Source organism: Lissotriton helveticus, chromosome 7 (genome assembly GCF_964261635.1).
Source record: "Lissotriton helveticus chromosome 7, aLisHel1.1, whole genome shotgun sequence".
Lineage (NCBI taxonomy): Eukaryota > Metazoa > Chordata > Amphibia > Caudata > Salamandridae > Lissotriton > Lissotriton helveticus.
This window is the reverse complement of record NC_136068.1, coordinates 1238030681-1238056552: the sequence shown is the minus strand read 5'-3', so window position 1 is coordinate 1238056552 and position 25872 is coordinate 1238030681.

The window sequence follows — 25872 nt, the reverse complement described above, 5'->3', positions numbered from 1 at the left end:
CCAGCAGGGGGGTGGAGCCAGCATTGTGGAAGGCAGGCACAGCCCTATTCAGCCCAGGTGCTAACTCCTCCCACCACTCCAGTTGCAAATGCAGTCATTCAGCCTAGTGCTGACCCATCCAGCCTCCTGGGGAATCCCCCAGCCCCTGTCACTCTCAAACCAGACAGTCAATACACAAACAGGCCCAGGCACACAGAAGGGTCAGACAAGAGAACAGCAACTTTCTAAAAGTGCTGTTCTCAAACACTGGATTTAAAAACAACCTTTCCTAAAAGATGTGTTATTAAATTCTGAGTTCAGGGATACTAGATACTTATGTCCTATCTTGTTCCTAGGGGAGGAAATGCTGTTAGCCACTGTAGCCAGCATCCCTCATGTTAACCAATAGAGCAAGAAAGCCTTACAGTAGTGAACAACGAAAATGGCTGCCATTCACTACCAGAGCATGTCACCTGCACTAGTACATGCTGTACCTTTTACATACACTGCACCCTGCCCAGGGGGGTACCTTGGGCCTTCCATAGGGGTGACTGATGTGCACAAAAAGGGAAGGGTTAGGCCTGGTCAGTGGGGACACTGACCAGGAGGACATGGCAGTTCTAAACTGCACACAGGCACTGCAGTGTCAGGCCTGAGACATCATTTTAGGGCTACTCCTGTGGGTGGCACAATCAGTGCTGCAGGCCCACTCGTAGCATTTGTCATCACCAACCCTGGCACACCCAGTGCACTTTACTAGGGACTTCATGGTGATACAAATATGCCAAACATGTATATTCAATCAGAATATTAATTTACACAGGGAGCACTTACACTCTGGCACTGATCAGCAGTGGCAGAGTGTCCAAAGCATCTAAACCAGCAAAAACGAAATCCAGCATAGCATCAAAAATACAGGAGGTAGAGGCAAAAAGATAGGGGAAACCACGCCAAAGATGCCAGGTCTAACACGTGTCCCCTCCAGCTGAAAGTGCAGAGAACTGCCCACCCTCTTGGGAGTTCTCTTCACTAAGGCGGAAAAACCTGGACAGACCATCAGCGTTGGCGTGTTCTGTGCCAGGGCGGTGTTCCACCGTGAAGTCCATTCCCTGTAGGGAGATGGACCACCTCAACAGTTTTGGGTTCTCACCCCTCATTTACATTAACCATCTGAGGGGCCTGTGGTCGGTCTGAACACGGAAGTGGGTCCCAAACAGGTAGGGCCTCAACTTCTTCAGAGCCCAGACCACAGCAAATACCTCTCTCTCAATCGCACTCCACCTCCGTTCCCTGGGGAGTAGTCTCCTGCTAATGAAGGCTACCGGCTGGTCTCCTCCCTCCTTAGTGATTTGTGAGAGTACTGCTCCCACACCATGCTCTGAAGCGTCTGTCTGTACTATGAACTCACTGGAAAAGTCAGGTGCCTTGAGCACCGGTGCTGTGCACATGGCAGTTTTCAGGGTTTCAAAAGCAGTTTGGCAGGCGTCAGTCCAGTCAACTCTTTTGGGCAACTTCTTGGAAGTGAGTTCTGTCAAGGGGGCGACAATGGTGCCATATCCCTTGACAAACCGTCTGTAATACCCGGTGAGTCCTAAAAAGGTTCTCACCTCTGTCTGGGTCTTGGGGGGCTCCCAAGCCAGAATGGTATCAATCTTTGCTTGTAGGGGCGCCACCTGGCCGCTCCCCACTTGGTGTCCCAAATACACCACAGATACCTGCCCTATCTGGCACTTGCTGGCCTTGATAGTGAGGCCTGCCCTTTGCAGAGCCTTCAACACTTCGCAGAGGTGTTGCAAATGTTCCTCCCACGTGGAGCTGAACACAGCAATGTCATCCAGGTATGCGGCGCTGAATTCCTCCAGCCCGGTCAGTACCTGGTTAACCAGTCTCTGGAATGTGGCAGGGGCATTTTTCAACCCAAAGGGCATGACTCGGAACTGGAAGTGCCCCTCTGGTGTTGAAAATGCTGACCTCTCTTTGGCCCCATCAGTTAAGGCAATCTGCCAGTACCCGGAAGTCAAATCAAATGTACTGAGGTACTGGGCAGCTCCCAACCGATCCACGAGCTCATCAGCTCTGGGGATGGGGTGTGCGTCAGTCTTCGTGACCGCATTGAGCCCGCGGTAGTCCACGCAAAACCGGAGTTCTGGAGGGCCACCAGGCGTAGCAGCTTTCTTGGGCACCAAGACCACTGGGTTAGCCCAGGGGCAGCTGGAGGGCTCAATCACCCCTAGCGCCAACATCTTGGAAACCTCTTCTTTGATTCTGGCCCTGACCTTGTCAGCTACCCTGTAAAATGTTTGTTTCACAGGCAGACCGTCTCCAGTGTCCACATCATGGACGCACCAGTTGGTGACACCTGGGAACAGGGAGAACAGGGAGGAGTACTGACCCAACACTTGGCGACAGTCACTCTGCTGCTCTGGGGTCAGGGTGGGCGAGAGGACCACACCATCCACTGACCCATCTTGCTCCTTAACTGCCAGGAGGTCAGGGAGAGGATCACTATCCTCTTCCATTCCTGCATCTGTAGCCATGAGCATAGTCACTTCAGACCTCTCAAAGTGCGGTTTGAGGCGGTTCACATGCAGGACTCTCAGGGGCTGCCTGGGAGTCCTCAGGTTAACCAGGTAGGTGACCTCACTCTTCCTTTCCACAACCTCATATGGCCCAGTCCACTTGTCTTGGAGCGCACAAGGCTCCACTGGCGCCATCACCCACACTTTCTGCCCAGGTTAAAATTCGACCAGAGTGGTATTCTGGTCGTACCATCTTTTCATTTCTTCCTGGCATGCTTCCAGGTTCGCCTGAGCGAGCTTCCTGAAGCGTTGTGTCTGGTTGCGGATGGCCAGCACATAGCTGAACACATCCTGGGGGGTTTTCCCACGGGACTTTTCCCAACCCTTCTTCACCAGTGAGAGAGGTCCTCTAACAGGGTGACCATACAGGAGTTCAAAGAGACTGAACGCTAAGGGCTTCTGAGGCACCTCCCTGTAGGCAAACAACAGGCATGGTAACAAGACGTCCCACTTCTGTCTCATGGGCTCCGCTAGGCCCATAATCATACCTTTCAGGGTCCGGTTGAACCTTTCAACCAACCCATTTCCTTGAGGGTGGTAAGGAGTGGTGAACTTATAAGTTACCCCACACTCCTCCCACAGAGACTTCATGTACTTAGAGATGAAGTTGGTACCCCGGTCGGAGACCACCTCTCTGGGGAACCCCACACGGTAAAAGATCCCCATCAATGCACGGCCCACCACGGGTGCTGTGATTGTCCTGAGAGGGACTGCTTCCGGGTACCGGGTGGCATGGTCCACCAGGACCAGGATGAACCTGTTGCCTAAGGCTGTCTTGGGGTCCAGGGGCCCTACTATGTCTATGCCCATCCGCTCAAAAGGGGTGCTCACTACTGGGAAGGGTTGAAGGGGTGCCTTCAACTTCATTCCAGTCTTGCCACTGGCTTGCCAGGTTTGGCAAGATCTGCAAAAGGAACCAACGTGCTTTCTCATCTGGGGCCAGTGAAAGTGGGTGACAAGCCGGTTCAGGGTCTTGTCTTACCCCAGATGTCCTGCAAGAGGCACGTCATGAGCCAGACCCATTAGGAAGTTTCTGAAGCGCTCGGGTACCACCAGCACACGGGCTGCACCGGGCTCAGCAAACTTAGGCTCGCTATAGAGTAGGTCATCTTCCCAGTAGATAAAGTGGTCTCTGGCTGCTCCACCTGCTGCCTGATCTACAGCCTGTTGCCGCAGACCATCGAGGGAAGGGCATTCCTTCTGCGCCTGGCAGAACTCCTCCCTGGAGGGACCACCTTCCTGCTGCCAATGGGTCAGCTCAGGTAGGTCTCCCAGTTCGGCCACCTGTTCCCTGTAGGTTCCAGGGCATCCCCCTCAGGTTCTGCTTCCTCCTGGACCGTGGGAACGGCTGGGGCTGGTTTTCCGCGCCCTCTGCCTCTTCTTCTCCTGGTAGGTCTCTAGACCACTGTTTCAGGCTCCAGTTCTGCTGAATCACCCATACTGGCTGCCATAGCACGCGTGGTCGCGCAGATCCACGCAGGCAGACCCAACATTTCCAAATGAGTTCTGTGCTCCACATCCTTCCATGGAGAACTCTCCAAGTCGTTACCTAACAGATAGTCTACAGGCAAGGCAGCACTGAAAACTACCTCCAAGAGACCAGAGACTCCCCCCCATGCAAAGGGAACATGCGCCAGCTTGCAGAGGTGCACTGAGCTGTCAGCGGCCACTACAGGGCAGAGCGCACCAGGATGATTTGCTCTTCAGACACCCACTGACACCTCACGGATGTCACGCTGGCTCCTGTGTCTCTCAGAGCCTCAATCTCCCTCCCATTGATGGTCATCTTCTGCCCATATTTCTTAGTGTTAGAGGGCAGTAAGGTTTCCTGGACCACCACTTGGTCTCCTAGAGAGACAAGGGTCATAACCGCTAGCTCCCCCCAGTCACTAGAAACCAAATCCCCTCCCAAAGCTACACTAGCTAAAGCTGGGGCGGGAGCACTAGTGGGTGCTTGCTTCTTCTTTGGACATTTTGGAGCAATGTGGCCCACCTCATTGCAGTGATAGCAGGTAGGGCGGCCTTAGTTATGCCTTCTATCTCTATTGTCCCGCCTGCTCTTAGAGGGCCATGGCTGTTTAGGTTTGTGGGGTTGGGACTCCTTTCCCTGGGAATTATTTTGGGGCCCTTGTGAGAACTCCTTTTGATTACCCTTGTCCCCCCCACTCTTTTGCTTGGGACCCTGCCCACCTTTGGCTGTGGTACCCACAATTCCTCTGTGGACCCTGGTACTGGTCCAGCGGTCCGCCTCCTTAGCAAGCTCAATGGGGTCTGTCAGCTTGCTGTCTAAAAGATGCTGGCGCAGCTCTGGAACACAAAGACTACTCAAGTGCTCCCAACTGATTAAATGCAACAACCCCTTAAAATCAGTTACTTTACTGCCCTTCATCCAACCTTCCAGTGCACGTGAGTACAAATTCACACACTCCATCCAAGTCTCAGACTCTCTCTTCTTGGAGTTCCTAAACTGCAGTCTTTACTGCTCTGGAGTAAGGCCATACCTGAGACATAAGGCCTCCTTCATATTGGGGTAGGTCATGGCACCTGCTAATTCTAAGGGCGCTAGAGCACTCCTTCCAGAAGCCTCAAAATGTTTCCTCAGGCCCGCCCCCCAATGTTGTTCAGGCACACCATTCATTCTCAATGCAATCTCATACGAAGTGAACCAGTCATAAATATCCTCACTCCTATGGTAATTCTGCACCAGGTCCTTGGGAATGTATACTTTACCCCCCTGCACTGGCTGCGCGCTGCCACCATTAGAACTGGCATCCACCTCCTTGGCTTTAAGATCCAGCTCTCTCATGCTCAACTCATGAGCCAAAAGCAATTTCTTTTCCTCCAAGGCGCGGGCACTTTTGCTCTCCTCCGCCGTCTTTTTTCTTTCTTTATCCATTTCCAATTGCTTCATTTTCATTTTCATGACTTCCAACTCATACTCTCTTACTCTCTGATTTTCTTGTAACTCTTCTGGGGAGAGGCCCCTGCTAGAATGGTTGCTGCCAGCTCCTGCACCTACTTTGCCGACTGGCAAATCTGTGACTTGAAAACTGTTTTCTACATCCACATCATCATCTCCCTCTTGTGCCTCCCAATGGGCCTTCAAGATTTTCTGCAGCTCCTCCTTTCTATAGTTGCTCTTTATGGGGCACTCAAACTCAAGGCAGAATTTCCTAAGTTGCTCAACTTTGTATGAATACAAATCTCCAATGGCAAACTCCATCTCTACTTCTGCCCCCTCACTGAGTGCTTTTCCTTTCGCAGACATGATGCTATGAAGAGTTACTCAAAAATAGAAAAATCAAAACCAAAAACCAGTAGTATGTGGTGGCGTAGTGGTCTGCACTCACTAGTAATGTACACCAATTACTGTGGGTCAAGTACAAATACAAGTTCAAATCCCACCGCCTGACCACCAATGTTAGATCTGGGGGTCTCTAGTTGGCAGAGGTAGTTACCACTGTCCAAATAGGGACCCTTGCTTCTAGTCAGGGCAAGGAGATAACCCTCTGAGATAAGCCCTGCTCACCCGCTAGGTAGCTTGGCACGAGCAGTCTAGGCTAACCAGAGGCAATGCGTAAAGTATTTATACCAACACTCACAGTAACACAGTGAAAACACCACAAACTGACTCCACAACAGTTTAGAAAAATAAAGGTATTTTTAATCTAAACTACACAAGACCAAAACAACAAAAAACCAACATACACAGTTCAAGAATATGGTTTCAAAAGAGTTCTTAAGGTTGCGTTAAAATTCTTAGGTTGCGATAAACTTCTCTACGTTGCGATAGAATTCTCTACTGATGCGTGAAAAGTTCACAGTTGCATCACGTTTACTCACAGTACCTTTTAGTTGCAACAAAGTTCCAAAAGCAGAAGCTGGTGCGGTGGAAAACAAGCGATGCATTGCTCCTGATACCCTGGGGAGGCGATGCGACAGCCCCGCTGCAGCAGCGGGCGTGTTGCGACGAATCCGGTCTGTATCGGGAGGAAGGCCACTTGTATGGATTCCGGTGCGTAGGTTCCGTAGGAAGTCTGTTCTCGCAAAGGCACGATGCGACGATCTCGTAGGGGCTGCGACGATCTCCGGGGCGACAATGAGCGGTCCAGCGGTGATCCTCTCTCTCGCAGCTCCTCGATGCGATGGTTCTGCGACGATGCTCGCTGCGACGCGATGCGGTCCGCAAGCAAGCGGTGCGGCGATCTCACCCAGCAACGACAGGCTCTGCGACGATACTAGCAGCGATGTTCGATTCTCCTGCACCGGTCTGGTGCGTCCCGCAAACGAAGGATACGACGTCTCTAGCAGTGGCGTCAGACGCTGCGACGATCTCGACCTCCGTAGCGGCGGGAAACTTCTCGCACTGTCGGGGATGCGCTCCGCAAGCGAGCGATGCGACACTTTTCAGTTTTCAAAAGTCACTCAAGCTTAGGTTCAAGCTTCCCAGCTCAGGTACAACTTCCAGAGGCCCCACAACTGGATCAAACACTTTAGGAAGGACAGAACTCTATCAGCAGAGTTCAGGGAAGCTGGGGGTGAAGTCCTTTTGTTCCTGGGACTTCAAAACAGGGAGCCAGCTCCTCTCAGGCCCTTGGAGATTCCTTCAAGACAGGGGACACAGCTCAACAGCAAAGTCCTTCCCCTCTCCTTGGCAGCAAAGCAACAGGTCAGTCCAGCAGAGAAACAGCAGGACTGTCTTTCTTCTTCAGTTTCAACTTTCTCCTTGGCAGAGGTTCCTTCTTGATTCCAGGATGATCTAATTTTCTGTTGTCAGGGGTCCTGTACTTATACCCCTAAAGTCTTTGTTCTCTGGGTGCATGTGGGCCCTGAGCCCGGTCAGAACCAGTTCTGGGTGGTTCCTGAGTACTTTGTTTTGCTGGCTGCATCTTTCCTTTCAGAGTGAGGGGCAGGGTCCTCAGCCACCCAGCAGGGGGTGGAGCCAGCATTGTGGAAGGCAGGCACAGCCCTATTCAGCCCAGGTGCTAACTCCTCCCACCACTCCAGTTGCAAATGCAGTCATTCAGCCTAGTGCTGACTCATCCAGCCTCCTGGGGAATCCCCCAGCCCCTGTCACTCTCAAACCAGACAGTCAATACACAAACAGGCCCAGGCACACAGAAGGGTCAGACAAGAGAACAGCAACTTTCTAAAAGTGCTGTTCTCAAACACAGGATTTAAAAACAACCTTTCCTAAAAGATGCGTTATTAAATTCTGAATTCAGGGATACTAGATACTTATGTCCTATCTTGTTCCTAGGGGAAGAAATGCTGTTAACCACTGTAGCCAGCATCCCCCATGTTAACCTATGGAGCAAGATAGCCTTACAGTAGTGAAAAACGAAAATGGCTGCCATTCACTACCAGAGCATGTCACCTGCACTAGTACATGCTCTACCTTTTACATACACCGCACCCTGCCCAGGGGGGTACCTTGGGCCTTCCATAGGGGTGACTGATGTACACAAAAAGGGAAGGGTTAGGCCTGGTCAGTGGGGACACTGACCAGGAGGACATGGCAGTTCTAAACTGCACACAGGCACTGCAGTGTCAGGCCTGAGACATCATTTTAGGGCTACTCCTGTGGGTGGCACAATCAGTGCTGCAGGCCCACTAGTAGCATTTGTCATCACCAGCCCTGGCACACCCAGTGCACTTTACTAGGGACTTCATGGTGATACAAATATGCCAAACATGTATATTCAATCAGAATAATAATTTACACAGGGAGCACTTACACTCTGGCACTGATCAGCAGTGGCAGAGTGTCCAAAGCATCTAAACCAGCAAAAACGAAATCCAGCACAGCATCAAAAATACAGGAGGTAGAGGCAAAAAGATACATGAAACCACGCCAAAGATGCCAGGTCTAACAACTGCTATAAGGGAGACCCATTGAACCTTCCACACATAGATTGGTGTAAATACTTTACATGGTAGTATTAGGTAGCCGCATGATATCATGAACATACAAAGTCCTGTTGGTGTACACATGGGAGGACATACTGTCCCTTAGAGATAGATGAGATATAGACCTAGGATGATACTTACAAGATAATGAGTGGGGAAAGCTTTAGTTTACCCCGATAAGGTGTCACATAATTTAAATACATACAATTTAATATCCTGCATAGAGCATATCTTACCCTGTGGGCACTCAACTGGATGTTCCCTTCTATATGGGCACAATGTGCCAGTTGCACTGTGGAACTAGTCGACTTCCTACATATTATGTGCTTACTGGATCGCAGTATTGGGAAAAATAATGATGTGACTGGTTGAGCCAATTTACATTCGGTGGAGGGTTTCCTATTAGGCATTAACAGAGACCACGGAAATATAAGTTTAACATAACATTTATTGACCTGACACTGTTTTGCACATTGAGGGCAATTACTATAAGGTGGAAATTTCACAATGCCCCAGAGATGGAACATTGGAGAAAGGATGTGGGGTATTGGGCTTACCTGGAATTTGAAGTCTTGCATCAAGAAGACTATAGAGAATGACATAGGAAACCTATATCAGTTAATTGGGAAGCCTTGATGTGAGCTATGGAAGATGCAAACAGAGGTGATGCCATGCCGTCTGAGTAGGACAAAACATGGTCCCACTTGATACACACATCCCATACTCTCTGAGTCAAGGTCACTTCCTTCAGTTTATGTCCAGAGTGCATCACGCTCTGCAGCACCCCCTCTCCCTAAAGCCATGGTATAGGGGCCCATGGTCCCACTACTAAAATGCCCACTTCACCCCACCCCCCAAAATGCTGTGCCTCACATAACCGATTATCCTTCCCCAATGATGGGTGTATCAGTAAAATACAACAGCTGTGGTATCTGGCATAAATGTGGAAAGCTCTAATTAGACCAAGTCTTGAGTCACAATCTCGTCGAAGGGTTTATTGCATGAGTGTTCTTCCTTATGTTATCAGGCTAATAACTACATGGTTACTACTAATGTATATTATTTTAGGCTATTGATGAAATGCTTGACACATACTGTTCAACCTCTCTTTACTATGGCAAATATTGTCATAACATGACATGATGAAGGATTTGTACTACCTGGAAAACTACAGTCAAAAAAATACAACACACTATGCCCTTTGGGCTACCTATGATCTACATTGGGGGCAACGTTATTTGCAAGAAAAAAGAGGTTTTAGGCTTGGCAAGGAGGTTATATCACCAGGTCAAACTGGCAGTTTAAAACTTAGTTCAGGCTGCAATGCCAAGCCTGGGACATGATTTGAGGAGCTACTTAAGTGGGTGGAACAATAAATGCTGCAATCCCACTAGTAGCTGTTTTTCTTCACAAGCCCTGGGTATATGGTATACAACTCTACACAGGACATATGTGTAAACTCAGGGGCCGTATAAAGAATCGGGTGTATTTTCCTTGTTTGCACCCCGGTGCTCCTTTCAAAAGACACACCCTGCGGAAATAAGGAAAGTTTGCTGTCTTAAAATGAATGTGCAGCCCCCAGGGCGACCGCGCAGTCATGCTAACCACAAGGCAGTGCATCCAAGTGGAAAACAAAACAACAGTTTAAAAGCTGCTCCATGTTTCAGTGTGCAGGCGGCACCCCACCTGCACTTCTAGGGGGATTAGAGGTTCCTTTGCAGGCAGATATAGTGAGTGAAAGCACCCACCTGCAAGGGGATGTCTGAGGGGCACAGGGGACACAGGTTCTCTCCTACCAAAGGCTGATTGTAGAGCTACACTGTGAGTGTGCCATATTTTTGTGGTGCAATTTTAGTAAACCTCTCAAAGGAATGTTTGGCTCTGCGCCCATGTCAGTTATACAGCTAAGGAGCTGATGCAGAGTGATTCCATCATTTGCATGGGGCCCTCTTGTCATGATAGCGCTGGTGCACCATGTGTGGCAGAGCTATCTGTATTGCAGCAGGGGACACACAAGTATCCCCTTCTGTACAACCATTGTGCCCTGAGGGCGCTCCAAGTGGGATCACACACTTGTTGCACTCACAGGGCACAATGGATAATACAGGCCCAGTTATAACTCAATTTTAGCATGTTTAGAGGAGAGAGCACAAGAGCCTGTGCACTGCTAAGCAGTGGCAAACTGCACAGAGTACTAAGGCCAATGAAAACAAATTAAGGAAAAGGAGGGGTGAAGGCAAAAAGTTTGGGTGTGACACTGAAGAAATGGCCAAGTCCTACAACTGCTGTGCCTCACACGGTGCTCTTAGTTCGTGATGGTCATTCTATACTGATTAGAGTGAAGTGACTAATATTGTGACCGGATAGCATTGTGCTGGACAGATCATCTGACTCAAGAGTAACCTGCAGTTCCACCATTGGAATCAATGTGCTTCTACCAATTCTAAAAAGAGGAGAAGAGCAGAAAGAAAGTTTACTGACACAGTAGCTCTGCCAATTTGTGGTTTCTGTATTTTGTTGGGGACTAGCCTTCATTCCCATCCTCATGCGTCAAGGATTGGAATGCATGCTGTAATTTTAGGAGCTGAATTGAGTGGTATTTGCCAGTGCTTTAAAAAGGAAGAAACTTACCTCTCACAGCATGACAGCATTTTCGTTTCATCTTCCAAATTCTAAGGCTTCCCCAAGTTTTGAGACAAAGGGTGAGTTTCGGTGGTTGACACACTTTACCAACACAGCCATCCTCTAGACAATGTTGATTTCTCATTGTCTGTTAGCCCCTTGTATACATAGGATGTAATGGTTACATCCTCGGCCATTATGTCCTTGGCACATCATTCAGAAAATCCCTCTGCTGTAAACAGCAGAGGGATTTAATTTTTCTTTCAGCCTCCTAAGCTACCTGAGGCATTTAATTTTTTTCAGTGTTGTGATGATCGGCTTGCATGGCGTGCCTACATCATTACATTGAAAGTGAAAGTGAAATGAGCTGATTGGCTCATTTCACTTTCACTGCCTATGTGCTCCTGAGGATATCTCAGCCCCCCAAGCACTTAGGCAAACTAGAGAGGTATCATTGGAAAGGGGAGAATCTCCTCTAGTGTATCCCTGCTTAAGGGTTCACCACAGGAGAACGATCCCCAAGCAGGGATTCACCCACTAGACACCAGGAAGGGGGAGCGACCCCTGGGCAAGGGCATTTATTCTCCCCATAAAATGTTGGCAATTATTTGTCTTTCTGCCCACAATGGGCTTCCCACAATGGGCATGTCAATGGCCCCATCCCTAACTCAAAATGGACAGTCTTTCTACCCCGGGAGGCAGATGGAGGTTATTAACCCCAGTCTTCCTGCCTGACGGGGCAGAAAGCCCACTAGACACCAGGGATTTTTTGTTGATCTAAAAGAGGGGTTGGGTCTGCCATGAATAGGCATGCTAATGTCCCCACCCCAAAACAAAACGGTCTGTATGAACTGGTGTTTGGCTGGCTGTGTGTGAACCTGCATTTCGCTAGCGGTGTATGTAGAATTGTGGTTAGCTGGCAGTATGTGTGGACTAGCACACGGCTGGCAGTGCGCTATGGAATGGTCCCTTGGCTAGCGGCCTGCGTGGATGGCACATGTCTGGTGGTGTGTTTGGACTGTCACTTGGCTGGTGGTGTGTGTGGGCTGTCGCTCGGCTGGTGCTGTGCATGGTCTGTAGTTTGGCTGGCAGAGTAAATGGGTGGCGCTTGGCTGGTGGTGTGCAGGGATGGCACTTGGCTGGTGGTGTGACTTGCGTGGATTCTCTAACTTTTTATTACCCAGAATCCACTGCAGACCTTAAATTTAGCCAAAAAGCCACACTTTTTTAACATTTCTGTGTGGAAAAATTGTGGAATGTCCGTGCTGGACCAATTTCCCACAACCCAGCATTCAACCCTGTCTTCTGATTAAAATGATACCTGACATTTGTGGGTGTCCAAAGCAGAGAACCTAAAAACATATAAAATGAAAAACTGAGGGGAGCCAAAGTGGGTCCAAAAGGGCAGTTTTATTTCATAAGTGTTTAGTCTAACTCTGCTTTGGGTACCCACACAAGTGAGGTATCCCGTTTATTGGGACACTAATAGGAACGCTGGGTTTTGAGAAGTTTATGTCGGCGCAGGGATCTCACAACCTTGCCACACAGAAATGTGTGGAAAATGGGACTTTATAGCTAAAGGTTAAGTTTGCAAGGGATTCTGGGTAAAAAACTTTGGTAGATCCACACAAGCCAGATATCCCTGGACTCCTCAAGGTGTCTACTTTTCAGAAATATCTGGGTTTGGTAGGTTTCCCTAGATGGTCACCAAGCTGGGACCAAAGATGCAGGTGACTCCCTGGCAAAACCATGTCTTGTTGTGATCGATAATTTTGAAGTCTCCACAGTACCTTTTGGGCCAATTCCTATCGGTGGCACTAGGTCTACTCACACAGGTGAGGTACCATTTTTATTGGGAGACTTGGCGAAATGCTTTGTTGTTGGAATTTCGTGGCTCCCGACAGATTTCAAAACTTTCCATCACAGAAATGCGAGGAAAATGTGTTTTTTTGGTAAAGTCCGAGGTTTGCAAGGGATTCTGGGTTACAGAACCTGGTTAGAGCCACAGAGGTTACTTCATTCTGGATTCCCTTTGGTGCCTAGTTTTCAAAAATGCCCACGTCTGCTAGGTTTCCCTTGGTTTCGGCTTAGCTAGGCACCATAATCTACTGCTAGGAATAATGCAAAGAAAACATTTGATATGTCCATGTTGTATTTTGGCTATTTCCTGTCACTTGCACTAGGCTTACTCACACAAGTAATGTACCATGTTTATTGGGAGTCTTAGGGGAATGCTGGGTGGGTAGAAGTTGCTGGCTCCCTGCATAATCCAGAACTTTCCTTCCCAGAAATGTGAAGAAAATTAGTTTTTTTGTACAAAGTTTGAGGTTTGCAAGGGATTATGAGCAACTGAATCTGGTGAGAGCCACACAAGTCACCCGATTCCGGAGTTCCGTCGGTGTCTAATTTTAAAAAATATACAGGTTTTCTAGGTTTCCATAGGTGCCAGCTGAGCTAGGGCCCAAAAATCACCGCTAGGCACATTACAAAAAACTGTCACTTTTCTGTGGAAAAATGTGATGTAAGTACTTTGTGTTTTGGGCCATTTCCTGTCGCTGGCACTAGGCCTACCCACACCAGTGAGGTACCATTATTATTGGGAGACTTGGGGAAATGCTGGGTGGGTGGAAGTCTGAGGCTACCCACAAATTCAAGCACTTTACATCCCAGAAATGTGAGGAAAATGTGTTTTTGACAAAGTTTGAGGTTTGAAAGGGATGTTATCCTATCCTGGATTCCCCTTGGGGGCTACTTTTTTAAAAGGCACAAGTATGCTAGGTTTCCCTTGGTGCCGGCTTAACCAGGGCCCAAAACACACAGTTAGGCACATTGCAAAAAAGGCCAATTTTATGTGGAAAAATGTGATGTGTCCATGTGCGTTTTGGGCTGTTTGCTGTTGTGGGCACCAGGCCTACTCACACACGTGAGAAACCATTTTTATCTGGAGACTTAGGGAAATGCTAGGTGGGTAGAAGTTTGTGGCTCTCTACAGATTCCAGAACTTTTCATCCCAGAAATGTGAAGAAAATGTGTTTTTTTTTGCAAAGTTTGGGGTTTGCAAGAGATTCTTGGTAACAGAACCTGGTGAGAGCCACACAAGTTGCCCCATTCTGGCTTCCTCTTGGTGTCTAGTTAAAAAAAATATCAGGTTTTCTAGTTTTCCCTAGGTGCTAGCTGAGCTAGGGCCCGAAAATCGCAGCTAGGCTCATTACAAAAAGAGTCTGTTTTCAGTGGGAAAATGTGACATGTCCATGTTGTGCTTTGACCTGTTGCTGGCATTAGGCCTACCTACACAAGTGAGGTACCATTTTTATTGGGAAACTTACAGAAACACATAATAGTACTGCAAGTGTTATTTCCAGTTGTATTTCTATTACAGTGTGTAAAACAAAGAAGACATTTGGAGAAATGCCCCCTAATTCACATGCCAGAGTGACTACCCACAAATTCAGAGATGTGCAAATTACCACTGCTTCTAAACTTCATATCTTGTCCCCATTTTGGAAATACATAGGTATCTTTGATACCTATTTTTCACTCTGTATATTTTACCAACTGAATTGCTGTATAACCGGTACACAATGAAAAACCATTTCAGGGTGCAGCTCAGTTGTTGGCTCTGGGTACCTCGGATTCCTGGTGAACCTACAAGCCTGACATAACCCTGCAACCAGAATGGTCCAGTGGATGTAGCAGTATATTGCTTTAAAAAATCTAGCATAGTTAAAAGACGTTATAGTTGAAAATGTAGGCACACATGGCTGTTTTTGTCAACTCAATTTCAATATATTTTTAGTTCAACTATTATTTTCTGTAGAAAAACCTTGAAGGATCTACACAAATAACACCCAGATATTATGATCTTCAAACCACCCCATGTACAGGCATGCCACACTGGGGGCAAAAGTACTACCCATCGATGTTCCGTGGGATTGTAGGTAGATCTTGTTAGTGCTAATCTGGCAAATTCCATAATCCAGTCACATGGCGTATCCTGCTTCCATTCTTGGCTTTGCTCAAGGTCTTGTATTAATTTCAGACTCTCTTCTTGGGGGATACTGGTGCAAAGTGTCTCCACGTCCAAGCACATCATAGTTTCTTTTGTAGGATCGTAGTCCAATTCTCTAAGGATGATCAAAAGGTGTGTGGCATCCTTAAGGTAGGATCTGGCATTGGTAACCAGTGGCCTTAGGTACCAGTCGACAAACTGTGACAAAGATTCCAGAACTGATCTGATGCCTGAAACAATTGGTCTCCCAGGAGGTGGGATCCTTCTTTTCTGTATTTTCAGGATTGTGTAGCACCATGGGTCCTTAGCTCCAAGGTGGTCAGTAACCCTCTCTCTTTGTTATTGATCCAGCCCTTTTAGTTGCTTCTTCTAGTAGTGTCTTAATCTTGTGTTGGATTTCTCTAGCTGGATCAGTGCTTAAAATGGTAAAGTGTCTCTCATCTTGTAACAACAATAAGCAAAGTGTTCTGTAATCTTCCTTGTTTTAGATTACTTCGCCCCCACCTTTGTCTGCTGGTTTAGTTACGATATTGTATTTTTTACTGAGGGAGTTAAGGGCATCGGTCTTTCTTTTTGAGAGGTCGTGAAATGTGTTGGATCTAGGGCTGTATTCTTCAATGTCCTTTATTACTGCCTCCTCGAAAGCGAGAATTTCAGTAGGGATGGTAGAGAGAGGAAGTGTAAAATAGGATTTTCTCTTCAGGGTAGTGTATCCTTCTTCTGTTTCTGCTGGAGGATTGCTCATGAAGATGGCCTTGATCCGTATCTTTCTGAAAAACTCTGGTAGTGCACATGTGAACTTGTACTTGTCCATCTCTGCTGTGGGGGCGAAACCAAGTCCTTTGTTAAGAACCCTGAGTTCGTCATCCAAAATGGGTTCATTGGAAAGGTTTACCACCATGTTTATATGTTGCTAGGACCTTGTTCTTGTTCCCTGGTTCGTCTCCGGGTGTTGGCACGTTCTCTTGTGTCGTTGTTTCACTGGATGCGATGCCCCCCCTTTCCGGCCTCTTCTCCCTTGTCTCCCACCAAACCATATCAGTATCAAGACAAGCAGGGGAGCAGAACAGACAGTAGGTTGCAGTAGGGACAGACCTTTGACGAAGTAAGTGCCAACTAAGTTACCAACAAGGTATTTACTATGCAAACAAAGCCTCCACTGAGAATTCCTCTTGCTTTTTTCTTTAACTATATATTTTTCTTTAACAATTTCTGTTAATTTGTTGCCCCTACCTGCAGTGTGTGACTACAAGGCAGCCCTCTCGTGCCCCCATTGGGAGCAAAAGCCCTGTTAATGTGGGGTCAGTGCTACCACCCACTATAACTAGACTTTGCTCACAAAACCAGGATACATTGCTTATATGTGTGACACAGATATTTTTGATCACTAATTGTGAATTTGAGTATGTATGAATAAATTGCATGCATTTTCATCCCATGAATCACATAGTGTATCGAACAGATGAGTATGTGAGTCACTGGTATATAGTTTGTCAGGCCATCAGATAAGAACAATGTCCTCTCTGGTGTACCCCATTACCAGCCACCATCACTTTTTAGTTTTGCCCGGGGACTGTCCTATGGATCACAGCAGCAATAAAAACACACCACATTTGGCTTTACAACACATTGACTACAAATGGTATTTTAAGTGTATATGATTGTCCTTTTTCTTCCTTCCCAGGTAATTCCTTTTAAAAACAGGGGAAAGTATTAGGCTTGTTCCAAAATAAACAAAATCCACATTTTTGTCTAAAAACACACATGCAAGTTGCATGCCACTCTCTCTCATTTTACACTCACGTCAAAGTGACTTCATCGCATCCCAACGACCTTTGTTAGGCCACTAGGAAGGGCTGAAACATGTTGGTGTCTCAGTTAAGGTCATAGAACCATTATATCCTTTATCCCTGCATTTTGTTTTTTAACCTTCCCTCCCACTCCATAAAAGAGTGATACTTTAGAAGTGGGTGAGGAATTTTATCTTTAAGGTTACTCCCCCATATGCCAAGTCTTCATAAGTGCTCCCTGAAATATGGTTGAGCCCACCCGGTCCTTTATGAGTTGGGGTGAGCACGATGATGAAGCATGTCACTACTAGAGCGAGTGAAGTCTATACTAAGAAAAGGGCCCCTTTCCCCTCTCACCCACCAAAGTGGCTTGGCAAAAATCTGGCGTAAACTTCCTTGGTGCCCCCTGTATGTTTTTTTTATTGAAGGAACCAGTCTGATTCCACAAGTGAAGGGATACTTTTTTGTTTTCAGATATATTCCATAGGAAGGACGTATCCCCTACTACCTCTTTAGTGAGGACATCTCTACCCTCCAATTGGCCTTTCCGGGTTCCTTGTTTTGTGAAAGAGGCATATTTATGATAGTCTTGCATCACATGTGCACCATGCATAACGTAAGACTCTGAGTCAAGCTTATGAAGCCAAACAAAAGCCACATCGCATAGCTTTAGGTGGCCTCATAAATCTTTAGTACTGCGCAAGGGAGGCATTCAATGGGCATTGCGTGGGTGTTCCTATGCAACTCCCATGGTTTTTGACGCATTCCCAGATTCATAAGCACTTGTAAACCTGAGAATGTGTCAAAATCTTATGCCTCCCTACCTGAGGCATAAGAAGGAGAAATATCTCTATTTTTCTTCGTTTTTTCCTCTTTCTATGGTTGCTGCAGTCTGTGTGTGTTAGGCTGCAGAAATGGCATGACTGCAGGGGGAAAGTACAGAAATGCACTTCACTGGATAAATACAGTACATTCCTGCCCTTTCACTTCGGCATTCGGCAACAACGGCCCCAACAACGCTAGGATGCCTGGCTTCACCTTGGGGATGCCCAGGAGTGGGCACTTCACAGGGAAAAGCCAGGAAGGGTTCCACAGCGGTATGCATACAAGCGCCTGAGATACCCCTTCGGGGGTCGATTTGGACGCTATACAAATACTACCACATTTACATTTACATAGGGCAGCAGAGCAAGGTGAGATGCTGCACTGCCCTATGACAAATACCCATAAATGATTGCATCAATGTATTCAAATAAAAAAGTTTCTGTAAAAGTTGGAAATTTAGTATTTGTCAGGTGTAGCCTAGCGATTCTGTATACATTTGACATGCATTTTATCAAGGTATGCCACAATCCTATCTCTTTGCTCTTAGACTTGTTATTGTGGTTCGAACTGTTCCCAGTCTGATTTCTGTCACAACCGGAGTTCGCTTCCAGGTAATAGTCTTCTCTCCGTTTCCTTTGTCAGCTTCCCAGGTTCATTTTATAGAAACCACATTCGCCAGCTGTGATGCTGACATACTTCTGTAGGCATTCCTTGCCACTGTGGGATCTAACAGCATCATTAGCTCTGACAGAAAGCCCTAAAAAATGCATAGGCAATCATTCTGTTTTTTCAACTTCAAAGGTCTTTTGAGGAATACACTCCCCCTTTGGCAATTCTTGTTTTAAAGCAGATCAATGAAAACCCACAGGAATTCCTAAAAACGAAACTTGTACATTTCCAAATGCCATGCATCACAAAGAAAATACTGTTTAAATTATTTAACAAGCAAACAATTGCTCCAAGAGCAAAACTACGTCGTACAGAAATACAACTTTTAAAATTGTGTTTTTTCTCATTTTGCAAGATTTAGCACAAGATAAATACACATTAAGTTATTTTGAGTTAAGTCAACAATTCCAAATGTTTTAATATATGAAATGATGAGACTTGAAATTATAGTGAACTTTTAATGTATGACCTCGATAGAGAAGAATAGCGGTACATGGGGGTCACAGAGAAAGGAAATATAAAAACGGCTGTACCTGCTAGTCTGCATTAAAGTCAAGTGAATAACAGAAATGTAAAACTAATGGGAAATGCGAGAACCAAAGACGAGTCAATGTCTCAATGTTTTTCATACTAATGAAATTAGAATCTGGATGCCCTACTAGTGTAAATGCCTTCCAGAAGACAGACTAATGCTTTCTTCTCCTCACATGATCATGCAAAGTGTGTGTGCGTGTGTGTGTATATGTATATATATATATATATATATATATTAGGGAGACCAACCGTCTGTAAATTTCACGGACTGCCCGTAATTTGGGCCTCTTGTCCGTTGTCCCGTGAAAGATTCTTTCACGGACGCCTTTTGTCTGTAATTTCAGCTGCCCCCTGCCAGCAGCCTGAGAGTCCTGTAAGTGTCACAGCAGGGGCCAGCTCGCGTTCCTGCTGTGGTCAGAGGCCTGCAGCAGCCCCTCTCCGAGCTGGCACAGACTGCTATCAGGCGCATTATCATTCTGTATGTCGACCTAATTATCACATACAGAATGATAATCGGCCAGTGACAGCATTTGCTGGGCCGCCTCTTGCACTCACTGCTCTTCTCAGAAACCGATCGTGTGTGGAGCAGCATTCCTCAGTGGGTGTTACCAGTGGCCACTGCAATACTACTTTTATCTTTAAGGTTAAGGGGGCGCCAGGTATAGTTAGGATGTAGTGGAACTACTACTGCTCAGTGAACGACCGGCAGAGCAGAAGTATAAATAAAAACTGTAAGTGTTACTTTGCATTTTGCTACAAAAGCATACATATGCTCTTTCAGGCTTATGCAGGGCTTACCTGTCTGTAATTAAAGGTCCTTCTTTCATATCCACTGTGTTGTTGGGCACTAGTGCTTAGGGAACAGCTTTGGGCTGCAGAAACAGGACTCCGGAGGCCACACACATTGACTTTTGAACAGATTCGAAACTAGGTGGGAGCACAGTCCTTATAAGTGGATAACAGGAATTACATTAAGTTCCACAACAATAAACAACTGTTATTTGTCAAGAACACCAAGAGGCAGCTTCGAGGGTGAGCGTGCAGAACACAAATTCAGGTAATATTGTGTTAACAATATATAAAAGACAATGATAACTATCAGGTGGCTGTGATGGCAGAATTAACCCTCTCAACTATTCTATGTGAATGGATATTTAACATTTGCAAGTAGTTTTATCATCTAATCATTTTTAAGTATGAGTTTCACAGCTCTCATTTTCGGCAGGAACAAAGTGTTAGTTCTCTCTTATACACTCTTAATTCTTAACCTCTTGAATGCTCATGACGAGCTCTGCTCGTCATGAGAGACGGCGCTCCGGTGCCCATGACGAGCTGAACTCGTCATGACCGCGCCCGTTCCGTGGAACGCTCGCACGCTGGGCTGATTCCCCCGCTGTGCTGAACGTTCCATTGGAACGGGAGCGGTCATGACGAGCTCAGCTCGTCATGAGCACCGGAGCGCCATGGCTCATGACGAGCTGACCTCGTCATGAGCATGAGGGCGCTGTACGTGCCCCTCCCGCCCCCCAGCACAGCTGGGGAATCCCCCAGCTACGAAGGGGTTAACTAATGTATGCAGCTATTTGCTTGATTAGGTGCAACAACTCCAAAATGCAGTGACTTACATAATTTATATCATTAAGCAACAGCTATCAATAAAGGAACGCACACAATTAAATCATTATGTATGGTACACATTACCATCTGGGCTCAATTGTTTCCTTTTTCCCACGTTTAACAATTTATAAACCCCAGAAAGCACTGCAGACCGCAAAACAACATGTTGCTCTGTGTGTCAAGATTCAGACCAACTAGGCAGAGTGGACCTACATTTTCATTTTCTGTGGCCTGAAATGGAATGGCTTTCTGCTGCCTATTAGGGATCTTGGAGTTCTGACTGTGTTGAAAGGAAGGCTCAAACCCCAGCTCTTTCAGCAAGCATTTCACCTTACTTAATTATTGTAATACACTGCACCTATTTAATATCACTGGTCAGAATTCATGAGGTCAGTCTCTGAAGTAAGTGCGCTTTTTAAGAATCCATGGAGGAACACATTGAGAAAAAGAATAAATGAAGCTCATGCTGAAAACCAAGAAAACCTGGTAATTAGGCGTCAGACCATGCAGTGCTTTCCATACAATGCATCATACTATCATCTTAGTCTGGGTCATCACTAATAGCTAAGACAAAGTCAGTGGCAGCAGGTGCCATTTGAAAGTGGTAGCATTAAACCAACAGGTTCAACAAAATTTGCTTTGGTTAACCGGATTTCTGATATGGTATCATACAGGGCACAAGTCCTAAAAAATGAAGTGGGGGGACTAATCAGGATAGGCAGTATCCAAGTGAAATCATGACGCGTGCATCACAGCACATGATGTCACGATGCGCGACATTGCACGTGACATAACTGGAAGTGACATCAGATATTAAGACCTCATACATATTTATCAGGTGTACAACATTTCAGCACATTATGAGATTTAACAAATGAAAATTGGTGTCAGAGTTGTGCCAAAAAAGTGGTGCAATCCGATGAAAAATCTGGCCCTCAACTAATATATTTATTATTTTAAACACTATCTCAAAGAAATTGGAAACAAGGAGAAGCATGACAGTAGATCTGTTCTGCTTAATTGGTTGCAAAGTCTGCATTGGTAAATATTTTATGGGTTAAGCCATCTGCTGTAAAGTGCCCAGTAATTCTCAGGGAATAGTAAGAGAACTCTGGATGTAAACGCGTTTGTTGGAGAGAAATTATTTTGTGAAGTCCCAGATTTGAATCAAAGTAGCATAGCGGGTTAATGTGTCATCTGGCATGCAGAATGGGAAGCTAGAGTACTCACTGTCTTGTTTCCTTAGTTATGTTGCTTATACTTATTTTACTCTTCTTTATATTTTGATGTTGTTGTTGCCTACCATTCTGTGGTCTTCCTTTGTGTGGCTAAATAAAGAACACAGACTAACATAAGGAATGATTTAAGGTAGTCTATCCCACAGTGCATCTAGCGTATCCCACTAGCAAATGGTGTGTAAAGGCCTCACGTACGAGGCATTTTTGCGATCGCAAACCCTGCCAATCACAACTTTGAATGCATGTGTGGAGTAAGGGAGTTGTATACAGAGAATTTTAAGGATAATGTGGATCAATTATGTCACTGTAGGAATGGTTCTGTAGGTTTGTAGGATTTACAGATCTGTGGATAGTTCTTTGCATGTACAAGTGTTAGTGTGCATTTGTTGTGAACAGAGTATTTTAGAATGATCTGGAGAATTCACTTACCGTAATGATCTGGATCTGAGATTTGAGATTGCAGGAGGCTGGGGGTGCAGTGAAGGAGAGAGCACAGGGAGGAGAGATTGCAGGACTAAAGCACTGGAGTTAAAGGAAACCACAGGAGGCTAATGGCTCAGAAAGAGCATCAGGAGAGGGAGCATTCGAGCAATGTAAAGGTGTCGAACAATAGCACAGGAGACTTCTAGCACACAAACAATGTGCTGGAACCGAGGGAACACAGGCAGCACAAGGGGTTGACTGTCTAGGACTTAGATGGAGATAAGGGAGATCACAAAAACAGTAGGGCCTGGCAGGAGGGAAGATAGAGGCTGGGGCTCGAGAGGAGCCAGGCAGAGAGAGATGGGCAGCCATGTCAGACAAACTAACAGCTATGTGGTTATACTGAATAAGCGGTTCCCTACGTCATTATCATATGAAATCTCCTTAACGATGTAATACCTACACTTTCACAATTGCTTTATTAACCTTCTTGCTTTCTCAAATATTCTTGGCAAGGCACCATTTTTTCAAACTTTTCTCAGGGAAAAATCAACCACCACCACCTCTCCTAATGACTGGGCACTCATCACAATCTTTTACGCCCACCACTTTCAAATGTCACCAGCGGCCACTGCTCCTGCGGAGCCCAGGGCATGGCAAACTGTTTTTGTTTATGGGCTCCTGTCACCTCACCAGGGGCCAAGCTGGGGGGTGGAGGTTTCATTTTGGCTAATGTTACCCAGGGCTACCTTTGCTTTTCTAACGTTTCCTTTACCACCTCAAAAATCACAACAAAAATCACAACAGGGATCATCTCGCCCCCGCCTTCGCCACACGACCATCTACATTGCCAAGAATTTTCATTCTATACTTGCCCTGAAGAAGTCCCTTCCGGGACGAAACGCGTCGGCTGTTCGTTTCTTTCTATTGAAAAAATAAAGGAATTAATCATACAAGACTTCTGGACTTTGAGGAGAGAGGGATGTCTGATACGGACGTGTGAGAATGAACCGAGCAGCTGCATTGTGAATGATCTGAAGTCTCTTAGTCAAATATTCAAGAACATCAAGGGATAGCACATTGGCGTAGTCCAGCCAAGATGTAATATGGCCATGGATGACCATTTTCCTAGCGGACAAAGGTAGAAACAGGATAAATGTCTTTATAGAATGGAGCAAACCAGCACAGGTTCCAACCACCGAGCACACCTGCGGTTGAACAGATAAACTATTATTAAATGTAACCCCAAGATTTTTTAATCCACTGCTGAAGAACGAGAAGGAGCTCTATCAGGCCAACAAATGGGCCACCAGTCAGGTGGAAATGCCCCAAATAAAAGGACCTCCATCTTGTCCATGTTGCACATAAGTGTCGTCAGCATTAGAGATTACTTTAGCTCCAAAGGATAGCACCAGAGAGACAAGTGGAGCCAGATGGACCTTAACCCTTTGGGTTCTGGTGACGGAACCACTAAGTCACCAGCTACGTCGGGCTGTGCTAATAACGGAGGGGTTCCGTCACGGCCCCGCCGCCACGCCTGCGCAGCAGCGATTTTGCGCCTGCGCTGAGCGTTCTATTGAGGGGGCGGGGCCATGACGGAACCACTCCGTCACAAGCACAGCGCGCCCGAGACTCGTGATGGAGTGGTTCTGTCACGAGCATGGTGGCGCCGCGCGGCCCCCTCCCCCTAGCGCTGCGGCGGAATTACCGCCGCAGCCAAGGGGTTAAAAAGAGTTGGGCTCAGTGGGGCGCCAGGAAGACCGCTAGTTCTCGCTGCTCCTCTAATGCTGGATTGTTCTTATTGCCCCTGATGCTTCAGGCCAATGAGAACTTTAGGGCACCAACCTTACATTACTTTAGTAGGTGTAGAAGCACACTTTCGGTTTTGGTTTTAAAGGATCTGACTCATGCATTTTTCAGGGAGTGATGTCGTTCACAAGGCCAGCAGACTATCTCAGCCCCAGTCTCTGGACCACAGAGTCGGCCACGGGCCCCATTACCCCTTGCCCTATTACCCCTTGCAAAGAACTTCTCAAACAGTCGGTAAGTTACATAAATGTGCTTTTCGTCCTTCTTTTACGTGTGTGTGTTTATTTCCAGTTCTTCAAAGTTTGTCTGCTGTTTTCGCTGTTTCCCCAAATGTACTTGTTCCTAGGCTCTCTCTAGCTTTCTCTCTCCTTCGCCCTCTTCCCCTTCAAACTATGCCTCAGTCTTCAGATAAGAGGAATGCTTGTTAACGAGATGAGGGGATACTGGGCCGAAGTTAATGTCTTCAGTCACTGTCTTCCCCAATTACAAGGAGTCACAAGGTATTGGGCCCAAAATCAGGGAACTCATGCTGAATATGGAATACCAAGTTCAATTTTAGATGTTTTTCCTATTTCGAGGCCTTGTGCCTGCACATTCAACAGAAACATATTTGTTTTTACCATTTGCATTTTAGCACCCAGTTAAGCTGGAATCTGGAGAACAATATCCCATCCAACATGAAATGTCTTCCTGAGAGCAGGAGCAGAAGATCATATCGATATCACAGCGTGTTTTTCTGTACATGTTGTTTATGACTCGAGAAACCTCACCAAGGGTTTCACCTCTAAAGGTGATGTTCAGCCTAGCTGTGAATAAAAGTTGCATGCTCATCCTCCCTCGGTTTGTCATTCATCAGCTATTGAGAGGTTGATAGCTTGTCTGGATTTAAAAACAATATTTAAGTAAAACCTGTTCCGGTGGGCACCACTTGGCTCTAGTAGAATTCCCTGCTACTTGGATGTGTTTGGGCGAAAATATTTGATGCCGTTTCGCAGATCTGTATCGGTATGAGTCTCAACTGACTTTCTTACCTGATCTGTCACTTTTTCACCTCTTTCACTTGCCTTCCACCTCTCGTATAACCTCTTGTCTGTCTCTTTTGCACCAATCCTCATATCAGGTCCATACCTCTCACCTTTCCACCTTCCTGCCTCTCCCCTGCTGTTTTTTTTAACCTGTATCTGTCTTTTTATCTCCAGTTTCATTTTCTTTCTCTCTCACTATAAACAACCTAACCTGTCTGTCACCACACTCTCAATTGTCTCCCTTCTTTTATCTGTACTTTTTCACCTGTCTACCACCCCACCCTTTCATCTGTCTTTATAACCTGCCTCTATCTCACCTCTCTCACATCTGTCGCTCCTCTCTTCCTGTCTCTCTTCGGCATCTGCCTCTATGTATATCACAACACTCATACTGTCATCCCAAATCACCAGTTTTCCTCTCTCTTATTCTTGACTGTCTCTTTGTCAACTATCTATGTGAATATCACCTATCGCCTGCCTCATTCTTTTTCATACGTCTATTTTTCACTTACACCTGTCGCCCTTCTCTTGTGTATTCAATCCGTCTCTCTATCACACCCCTATCTTTCAGTCTCTCGCCTGTCTCTCTTTAGTGTCCTCTTCATGCTTTTCCTTCCTTATTTTCCCCTCATATATTTTCTCTTTTACCAATTTCTCCCCCACCGCTGTACTTATTTCTTTCTCCTTTCACGTGCTCATGGGGTGGAGGAGTGACAGACTACCTTTTACTGGGGTTGGTTTCACATTCAAAAATAAATATTTGTTTAGCAAGTGTGTAGCTTAGCTTACAACCTGCTACTGGTTAGAACTTTCATGACTTTACTTTCAAATGATGTAGCTGAG